This window comes from Pseudorasbora parva, chromosome 14 (genome assembly GCF_024679245.1).
Source record: "Pseudorasbora parva isolate DD20220531a chromosome 14, ASM2467924v1, whole genome shotgun sequence".
NCBI lineage: Eukaryota > Metazoa > Chordata > Actinopteri > Cypriniformes > Gobionidae > Pseudorasbora > Pseudorasbora parva.
The window spans coordinates 4,441,613-4,452,418 of NC_090185.1; the positions used below are offsets into that span (position 1 = coordinate 4,441,613).

At 43.6% G+C, this 10,806-nt stretch overlaps 1 protein-coding gene across 25 annotated transcripts in view; it reads right to left on the reverse strand.

The window, feature by feature from the left end:
- ptprsa (protein tyrosine phosphatase receptor type Sa) overlaps window positions 1–3,498 on the reverse strand; it is a 361,627-nt gene extending 358,129 nt beyond the window's left edge. For 12 of the 25 annotated variants that reach the window (XM_067415261.1, XM_067415262.1, XM_067415255.1 and 9 more), the window contains exon 1: window positions 3,261–3,497. The gene's annotated coding sequence lies outside the window, so the exon portion shown is untranslated. Of the gene's footprint in view, window positions 1–3,260 lie in introns of all 25 variants that reach the window. The other 13 variants (XM_067415256.1, XM_067415253.1, XM_067415250.1 and 10 more) reach the window with 3 other exon arrangements.
- Between the last annotated feature and the right edge of the window lie 7,308 nt (window positions 3,499–10,806).

A 10,806-nucleotide genomic window follows, 5' to 3' on the forward strand; every position in this document is an offset into this window, starting at 1 on the left:
TCCATCATTAAAGTGCATCTATCCATCATAAAAGTGCATCTATCCATCATAAAAGTGCATCTATCCATCATAAAAGTGCATCCATCCATCATTAAAGTGCATCTATCCATCATTAAAGTGCATCTATCCATCATTAAAGTGCATCTATCCATCATAAAAGTGCATCTATCCATCATTAAAGTGCATCCATCCATCATTAAAGTGCATCCATCCATCATAAAAGTGCATCTATCCATCATAAAAGTGCATCTATCCATCTTAAAAAGTGCATCTATCCATCATAAAAGTGCATCCATCCATCATTAAAGTGCATCCATCCATCATAAAAGTGCATCTATCCATCATAAAAGTGCATCTATCCATCATAAAAGTGCATCTATCCATCATAAAAGTGCATCTATCCATCATAAAAGTGCATCTATCCATCATTAAAGTGCATCCATCCATCATAAAAGTGCATCTATCCATCATTAAAGTGCATCCATCCATCATAAAAGTGCATCTATCCATCATAAAAGTGCATCCATCCATCATTAAAGTGCATCTATCCATCATAAAAGTGCATCTATCCATCATAAAAGTGCATCTATCCATCATAAAAGTGCATCTATCCATCATAAAAGTGCATCCATCCATCATTAAAGTGCATCCATCCATCATTAAAGTGCATCTATCCATCATAAAAGTGCATCTATCCATCATAAAAGTGCATCTATCCATCATAAAAGTGCATCCATCCATCATTAAAGTGCATCTATCCATCATAAAAGTGCATCTATCCATCATTAAAGTGCATCCATCCATCATTAAAGTGCATCCATCCATCATAAAAGTGCATCTATCCATCATAAAAGTGCATCTATCCATCTTAAAAAGTGCATCTATCCATCATAAAAGTGCATCCATCCATCATTAAAGTGCATCCATCCATCATAAAAGTGCATCTATCCATCATAAAAGTGCATCTATCCATCATAAAAGTGCATCTATCCATCATAAAAGTGCATCTATCCATCATTAAAGTGCATCCATCCATCATTAAAGTGCATCCATCCATCCATCATAAAAGTGCATCTATCCATCATAAAAGTGCATCTATCCATCATAAAAGTGCATCCATCCATCATTAAAGTGCATCTATCCATCATAAAAGTGCATCTATCCATCATTAAAGTGCATCCATCCATCATAAAAGTGCATCTATCCATCATAAAAGTGCATCTATCCATCTTAAAAAGTGCATCTATCCATCATAAAAGTGCATCCATCCATCATTAAAGTGCATCTATCCATCATAAAAGTGCATCTATCCATCATTAAAGTGCATCCATCCATCATTAAAGTGCATCTATCCATCATTAAAGTGCATCTATCCATCATAAAAGTGCATCTATCCATCATAAAAGTGCACAAAATATATATGGAGAGAGAGTGTAACGAGCACGGCTCACTGCTGTAGACAAGGCTTAGACATTGAGGGGGACAATTACACACACACACACGTTTGATATTTTGTTCTGATGACAAGAGCAAAATGTTACAGTTTTAGGTTGGTCTGCCGCTCGTCACTGTCAGAATGAGTGAGATGGCCAATCAGATCAAAGAAGGCGGGGCTTAATGTCAGTACGAATTCCAAGCAGTGAAAGAGTGCGTTTTAAGATGCATGAAGCGAAACATTAGATATATTTAATATCTCACAACTGTGTAACCATAAAAAAGGTAATGCTTTAATCATTTTATCCCTTTAAATAAACCAATAAAGACAATACAACCCCCCTTCCCCCAGTATCTAAGACATGTTACGGCCCTGGCTGTAGATATGAGCGGTTTTTTGATCTGGAGCGATAGAGGGCCCCTGGGAGCCCTGCGTAAATAACACAATGTCCATTCATGCAGGAACGACAAGCATTTTCATACATAAGGAATGACAGGTACTTATCCCACTTTGCTGCCGGGAGAACTAGACGCAAATCAAAAGACAAATACGACTACTATATTCTGCGCTGGAAAGTGCACTTGATTCAGCCTTTGGCACTGACCCGCAGACTACAAATGGACCGAAATGTCCTGCAGGGAAGCCAAACGAGCTCCTCGGGCGGAAGACTAAAAAAAATGGGAAAAGCTCGGGACTTGTTCGGAGACAAACAGCAAGGAGATCCTGTGTTACCTGTGGAATCTCTTCTGAGAGACATTTAGACACACACGAATACTAAACAAACCTTCTGATTCAATCAAGCGCACTGCATTTCACTCGAGATGTGAATGTAAGTCCATAAAGGGGTGTGGCTTTACATTTCTCCACTGTCAAGCTTCGTTTTATGCAAATGCAGCACACACACACACACACACACACACCGTTCCCATCGGATCCACTGTAAACCACACCACCCCGAGACGACATGTCCATTACTGTGCAAAAATACAAATCCATCCGTCATGAAATATTAAAGACGGAGCAGAATGAAACTCAACTCATTGATTCATAAAAACACATTACTGCCATCCAACATATTCAAGTCTGGAGGGATGCAAATAAAATGAATATTGCTTCCCATCAGTGTCTTTGGTTACAGCTTTATCTACTCAATTTCACTATTTAGTGCAGCCACAATAAAACACAACGAGCATTTCATATATACAACAATAAAATGCATCATATAACAACGCGGATTTTGAATCAGTTTTGGACCGTGCGACTGATTTCTAAAACTCGGGTATTCGTAAAACGTAAAGCACCCGCATTTCTCTAACTTTGGAGATGAAATCGTCCATCAAACGCGGATTATACTCATTTCTCCCGCGGATTCGCTGGTTTCAGCAGGTGGGCATTGCTGAGCTGGATCTCCTGGAGGATCGCATGCACAAACCGGACACGCAGCGCTAGTTTCGTTTGAATTGTGCCGTACTCAACACGTCCCCGTGCTTGAAATCAGATATACGAGGCTGGCACGCGCACGGTGGCATCAATTCTCAGTTTACACAAGCGAGGCTTTGGGTTGTGGAGGGGAGGATGACTGTCCCGCGGACTCCAACTGGCTAATAAAACGCCGTGAAGTCTTATAAAACGCACCAAAATTGACTTTATTCTTAATGCGCAAAACGCGCCTGGAGCGCAAACTGCGCACGGGGCACCACCTTCTCCAGCACGCGCTCCGGAATATCCCCGCACTTCAGCTGAAGTGGAAAAACACTGATTTAATACACACTCAATCCTGACATTTAAACAAAAGTGGCTGCTGTCACATTTCAGCTGCTCTTACCTTGTTTTAACGAGCGCGTTCCTGTGTTCTCCCTGATTCTGCACGCGCAAAACACCCCTTACATCTTCATGAGCATCGCGCGGAGGAATAAATAACGATAATAATCCAAGGAGAGGGCAGATCCAAGGAGATAGAGAGAGAGAGTTCCGGGTGTGGACGGCGGCGAATATCGGATTAAATCCCCCGGATAGCGGTGCGTCTCGCTCGGCGCGTCTGATTTCAAGCTCCGCTCCGGAGAAACCACAGCTGTGCGCGCTGAGGAGAGCTGGAGGCTGACGTCATGGACACGCCCACCCCCCCTTCGCTCTCTCTCTTTCGCTCTCTCTCTCTTGGACTCCGCCCCTCCCTTACAAGACGCGTGTTCTGACCCCGCCCCTCTCAGTAACGCGCGGACTCTAGCCACGCCCCCTTAGACTCTTCTGAGGGGATGCATCGCATGAAGAAATGTGAAGAAATTTTCATAACAATTACATTCATTTTATTTTTTTCTCGATTAGGATTCTTATTAGATATGTATTTCTGTGATACAGTGACAAAAATCCTTATGGGTATACAATTTTCCATTGAAATAAGGGTACGCCTTGAAGCAATAATTACGCAATAATTTAAATAAATCATATCAATATTATTATTTAATATTTAAATAATAAATTATGCAATTTTTTTTCTTCAAAACAAATTGTACTGTCAAATAAAAATCTAAGACAAAAGTTTGTAAATATTTGAGTGTGTGTGTGTTAATTATACATAAAACACACCATTATCATGTATCATTTTTTATTTTACAAGTCTATAAAGTAGTGCTCAAATCAATAAATCACGATTCTAACAAGCATCTAACAATTTCAATTATTTAATATTAATTGTATTAATATTAACTATAATAATAATAAATATGAACGTAATGAATTTACATTTGTTTAATAACAATTTGCAAAAAAATTGTGCTGTCAAATCAATTAATTGTGATAAATAGCATTTATTAAATAATAATTTAAAATAATTGTATTATTATAAAAAATAATTTAAATAATAATAATTAATAAATAAATTATGAATTCAAATTATTTTAATAAAAATTTGCCAAAAAATTGTGATGTCAAATCAATTAATCGCATGAAACAATTTAAATGATTTATTATTAATTTAATTAATATTATTAATAATAATAATAATTATTAATAAATATTAATTAATATATTATGAATGTAATGAATTAAAATTATTTTAATAAAAAATTGCAAAAAAAGTGCGGTCAAATTGATTAATCGTGATTAATCACATCTAACCATTTCGATTATTTAATTAATTTTAATAACCATAATTAATAAATATGAATTAATAAATAATGAATGTAAATTAATTAATCGCATTGAACAATTTCAATAATTACACATTTTATTTATTTCAATAATAATAATAATAATAATAATGAATTTAATGAATGAATAAATTAGGAATGTAATGAATGTATAAATTAATTAAATTATTTTTAATGAGAAAAAAAAGAGTGCTGTCAAAATAAATGAATCGCGATTAATACCATCTAAAAAATTTAATGATTTATTATTAATTTTATACATTGTAATAATAATCTGCAAAAATTAATTACATACTTTTTCACATTACAGTAATGAGAATATTTTGTGCTGAAAGTAATAACTTCACTACAAAAACTGAATTATAACATAAAAATGCTACAGTAAAATATTAAGTGTAGTTTTTATATATAATATTGTAAAAAAAAAAAGAAAAGAAAAGAAAAGAAGAAGATAATTGATTGTAGGGTGAAATGTAGGAGCATTCGCGTAATTACAGCTTGTAAACTGGGAATTTTCGGAGAGCTCCTAATTGTACCACCTGACCATGTTGTTGCCATAGAAACACGTCATCTCAAAATGATGACATGGCATGAATGCTGGATATGACTTCCCAGATTAAAAAAAGCGCCAAAATCAGAGTGCATTATGGGTGTTGAAGTTTTTGGCAAAATAGACCTCTGGCTTTCTCAAGTCATGAATGGTTTATAAACAAAAATATGTCATTTTACTAAGTGGAAATAGTAATAGATGCTATTTACACCAATTGTTAATAGCAACTAGATTCTAGTTACACAAATAACATATTTTCTTAGCGATAGATGATATTTACACTAAGTGTTCATAGCTGTAGATTCATTTTACTAAGTGATATATTATATTTACACCATATAAAAGTAGCAGTTCTTTGCCATATTAATAGTATTTTATTTTGACAGATACATCCTATTTGGACCTCAGTATTGTTCACTCAAACTCACTTTACTCGATTTTATTAGGTTAAATGAAATAACATTTGTAAAATGTTAAGTTAACCGAAACCATTTGTGTTGAGACATGAATCATTTAAGTTGCGCTGACTGAACTGGGAAGTGTGTTTATATTTCCCAGCATGCTTTGCATAGGGATGCCTCAGGACAGTAAATGTTGAAGTGCTGTTTAATGTGTTTTTTAGTGAAGGGAAGACCTGTTAGCGTTTGGTGTTATATTTGACATTTAAAAGTTGTGTTGAGTTTTTTGAGGTGACCATTATGGTGAAGTGTAGATCTGTTAGTGATGTTCATGAACGAATCGTTCTTTTTGAACGAATCTTTTAGGTGAACGAATCATGTTTCTCGTTCACTGAAATTCCTCCCTCCTGTCAGGTCGCAGGTTCTTTCTCTTTCTCGATCGTCTCTCATTCTCATTTGTCACACACACACACACACACACACACACACACACACACACACACACACACACACACACACACACACACACACATAAGCACACGCGCAGTCACACACATACTGTTTCTCTCTCTCTCTACCTGCACCTGTTAGTCATCGCAATCAGCGCTCCGCTGCCGTGCGATGACACCTGTTCCCACTTTGGTGTGAGTGCTTACCCTTTATCTAGTGTTTGTTCTTGCTGGCCCTTGTTGGATCATTATTTCATGTCTTGCGTTACGACTGCTGCTATTTTCATGTCTGATAAGTTTGGAAGTTGTCTTGATTGTCTGTTTCAGCCTTGCGCCTAGGGTTTGCCTGAGTCCTGCATTTCTGACCTTCGTGGTCCCATACCTGGCTGTGACTTTCTCCCTAGCACTGCCTATCCCTCTGGGGTGTCCGGTCCTCTCAGCTCTTCTAGACCGGATCAGCTCCACGGTGTTCTGAGTTTGTTTCTTCTACAGACTGCCTTGTTTAAGTCCTCATTAAAGACTGTTGTTTTCCTGTCAACTCTGCTCTTGGATCCATTATTTATCTCCGTGACAGAATGATCCAACCACCCATGGATCCAGCAGAGGGGGAGCCCGTCCGATCTGCTGTCGAGTTCCAAGGAGCAATGCTCGGAAGACACGAGGAGGAGTTGGCTGCCGCTCACCAAGCAGTTAGGACTCTTTCTGATCAGGTCGCGGATCTTTCAGCCCGTTTCCTCCACTTTCACAAGGAATCAGCGGTGACGCTCAACCGACAGCTACCTTCAGAACCGCGAGTCAACAATCCATCCTGTTATGCCGGTGAGCCCACTGAGTGCAGAGCCTTTCTCATACAATGTGAGGTTGTCTTTTCTCTGCAGCCCCAGACGTATGCGGGGGATCAGGCTCGCATTGCATTTGTTCTCTCGCTTCTCACGGGGCGCGCACGCGAGTGGGGAACGTCTGTTTGGGAGGCTAAATCGGCGTGCTGCAGCCAGTACGGGCTCTTTAAGGACGAGATGATTAAGGTCTTTGATAGATCTGTCTTCGGCTGTGAGGCTTCACGGCTTCTTGCTGTTCTTCGTCAGGGCAGAAGGTCTGTGGCCGATTTCGCTATAGAATTCAGGACACTGGCAACTACTAGTGAGTGGAACGAACCTGCACTAACCGCTCGTTTTCTGGAGGGGTTAAACCTGGACCTTAAGGAGGAGATTTACGCACGGGGGTTGCCGGCTCAGCTGGATCAGCTCATCGATCTGGCCATTCGCTTGGAGAGATGTTTCGAGCAGAGGCGACGGGTTCGCTCTTCTTATTCCAAGCCATTCGACGATTCCTTCTCCGCGGCTGTTCCCGTTCGCAACCATTCTGAGGCTGAGCCCATGCAAGTCGGGAGCATGCGAATCTCCGCAGAGGAACGACAACGGCGGATACTTAATCGTCTCTGCTTCTACTGTGGACGGGCTGGTCACGCGGTTGCATCGTGCCCGTTAAAAGCCAGAGCTCACCAGTAGGCAGAGGAGTACTGGTGAGCGCTTCTGTCGTTTCTTCCTCACCCAGAGCTCGTACCATGATATCTGCTGTTCTCCGGTGGGCGGGCTCTTCAGCAGCTGCACCTGCCCTCCTCGACTCGGGGGCCGAGGGCAACTTCATTGACGAAGGATGGGCGTGTGAGCACAAGATTCCCTTGGTCAACTTAACTGAGTGCACTACTGTATTTGGCCTGGACGGCAGAGAGCTTGCTTCGGTTCGCCGCGTCACCGTTCCGGTGAGTCTCACCGTCTCCGGCAACCACCAAGAGACTATTTCTTTTTATGTTTTTCAGTCTCCCTATACCCCCATTGTTTTAGGGCATCCCTGGCTTGTCCATCATAATCCTCAGATTGACTGGGTTAAGGGGTCTATTCATAGTTGGAAGTTGTCTTGTCATGTAAATTGTTTGGTCTCTGCTGTTTCTGCCGTGTCTTCTGTTTCTGTCTTCCAGGAGGAGCCTGATGACCTGTCTGGAGTCCCGGAGGAGTACCATGATCTGCGGGCGGTGTTCAGTCGTTCCCGGGCGGTTTCCTTGCCGCCTCACCGTCCTTATGACTGTGGGATCGAGCTTCTCCCTGGTACAGCGCCTCCTCGTGGTAGATTGTACTCCCTTTCGGTGCCTGAGCGGGAGGCTCTGGAGAAGTATCTCTCAGAGTCCCTCGACGCAGGGATAATTGTTCCTTCTTCGTCGCCTGCCGGTGCGGGGTTTTTCTTTGTAAAGAAGAAGGATGGTTCTTTGCGTCCCTGTATCGATTATCGAGGACTGAATGACATAACAGTCAAGAACCGATATCCCTTGCCTCTTATGTCGTCGGCCTTTGAGATCCTACAGGGCGCAAAGATATTCACGAAATTAGACTTGCGTAACGCCTACCATTTGGTGCGGATCAAGGAGGGAGACGAGTGGAAGACCGCGTTCAACACTCCTGTCGGGCACTTTGAGTATCGCGTCCTTCCTTTCGGGCTGGTCAACGCTCCCGCGGTTTTTCAAGCCCTAGTTAACGACGTCTTGCGTGACATGCTCAACGTTTTTGTATTTGTGTATCTGGATGACATTCTGATTTTCTCTCCATCCCTCCAGGTTCACGTTCAACACGTTCGTCGTGTCCTGCAGCGCTTATTAGAGAACCGCCTATTCGTTAAGGCAGAGAAGTGCGTCTTTCACGCCCAATCGGTCACGTTTCTCGGTTCGGTGATCTCTACGGAGGGGATCAGCATGGACCCTAACAAGGTCCGTGCGGTTCTCGATTGGCCAGTTCCAGATTCACGTGTCGCCCTTCAGCGGTTTCTGGGATTTGCAAATTTTTATAGGCGCTTTATTCGAGGTTTTAGCCAGGTTGCCGCCCCCCTTACCGCCCTCACCTCCTCCAAGGCCAGGTTTGCTTGGTCGGGGGCGGCTGAGGGGGCATTTAACCGTCTTAAGAACCTTTTTACCTCCGCGCCCATTTTGATCACCCCCGACCCGAGGCGTCAGTTCATCGTCGAGGTCGATGCCTCCGACATTGGGGTGGGAGCTATCTTGTCGCAGCGTTCGGCCCAGGATGACAAGGTACATCCGTGTGCGTTCTACTCGCATCGTCTTTCACCCGCGGAGCAAAACTACGATGTGGGCAACCGAGAACTCTTAGCGATCCGTCTGGCACTGGGTGAGTGGCGACATTGGCTTGAAGGAGCCAGTGTACCATTCATAGTCTGGGACGGATCATCGCAATCTAGAATATATCCGCTCGGCGAAACGCCTTAACGCCCGTCAAGCCCGCTGGGCATTGTTTTTCGATCGCTTTGACTTCTCTATTTCTTTTAGACCTGGTTCGAAGAACCTCAAACCCGACGCCCTTTCTCGCCAGTTCGGCTCATCAGAGGTTACCTCGACCATAGAGGGGATTTTGCCTCAGCGATGTGTGGTCGGGGGAGCCACCTGGGGAGTGGAGCAGATGGTTAAGCGTTCTCTCTCGCAGATTCCCAGACCGCCGTGCGCTCCGGATGGAACGTTATTCGTACCCAAAGACGCTCGTCCTACGGTTCTTCGTTGGGGGCATTCGTCGAAATTGGTCGCGCATCCCGGGGTTAGAGGAACTTTAGCGGCCATTCGTCAGAGATTTTGGTGGCCCACTCGTGAGCGCGATATCCGGCAGTTTGTAGCAGCTTGTTCTATTTGCGCCCAGACTAAGTCTAGCAATAGTCCTCCGGCGGGCCTTCTAAGACCTCTTCCTATTGCTTCTCGTCCCTGGTCTCACATCGCGTTGGATTTTGTTACCGGGTTGCCTTCGTCGGCGGGTAATACGGTCGTTCTCACCGTCGTAGATCGTTTTTCTAAAGCGGCACACTTTATCCCGCTTCCTAAACTACCGTCGGCTCTTGAGACCGCCCAGATTATGGTTAATCACGTGTTCAAGATCCATGGTCTTCCTTCGGACATTGTGTCTGACAGGGGACCCCAATTTACCTCCCAGGTCTGGAGGGAATTCTGTCGTCAGATAGGGGCTTCCCCCAGTCTGTCGTCAGGATTCCATCCGCAGACTAATGGGCAGGCCGAGAGGACCAATCAAATTCTTGGTCGCATGCTACGCTGTCTCACGTCACAGAACCCGGCTTCTTGGTGTGATCAGCTCCCGTGGGCCGAATATGCTCACAATTCTCTTCCGTCGTCCGCTACTGGGTTGTCTCCGTTTGAGAGTTGCCTCGGTTACCAACCTCCCATTTTTCCGGCGCAGGAGACTCGGGCCTCGGTCCCGTCCATCGAGGCTTTTATTCAGAGATGTAAGCGAACCTGGAGGAGAGTGAGATCTGCATTATGTCATTCCAGGGCACATAACCGTCGAGCCGCTAATCGTCACCGTGTTAAGTCGCCAAGATATGTCTGTGGGCAGAAGGTGTGGCTTTCCACCCGCAACTTGCCTATTCAAGAGACGTCTCGTAAGCTAATGCCTCGGTTTATCGGGCCCTTTCCCGTGGTAAAGGTTATCAGTCCAGTCGCTGTTAAACTCAGGCTCTCCCGTCGGTTGTGTCGCGTTCATCCGGTTTTTCATGTGTCATGCATTAAACCGGTTATTCGTGCGCCCTCCCGTCCCTCCCTTCCTCCTCCTCCTATCGACGAGGAGGCCTCTATCTATAGGGTTCGCAAGCTCCTCGACGTCCGCACTAGGGGGCGTGGCCACCAGTTTTTGGTAGATTGGGAGGGGTACGGTCCTGAGGAGAGGCGGTGGATTCCGGCCCGGGACGTCCTGGATCGCTCGCTGATTGATGACTTCTACCGGTCTCGTTCAGGCTCCTTCCTCGGGAGCGCCCGGTGGCGCTCGTT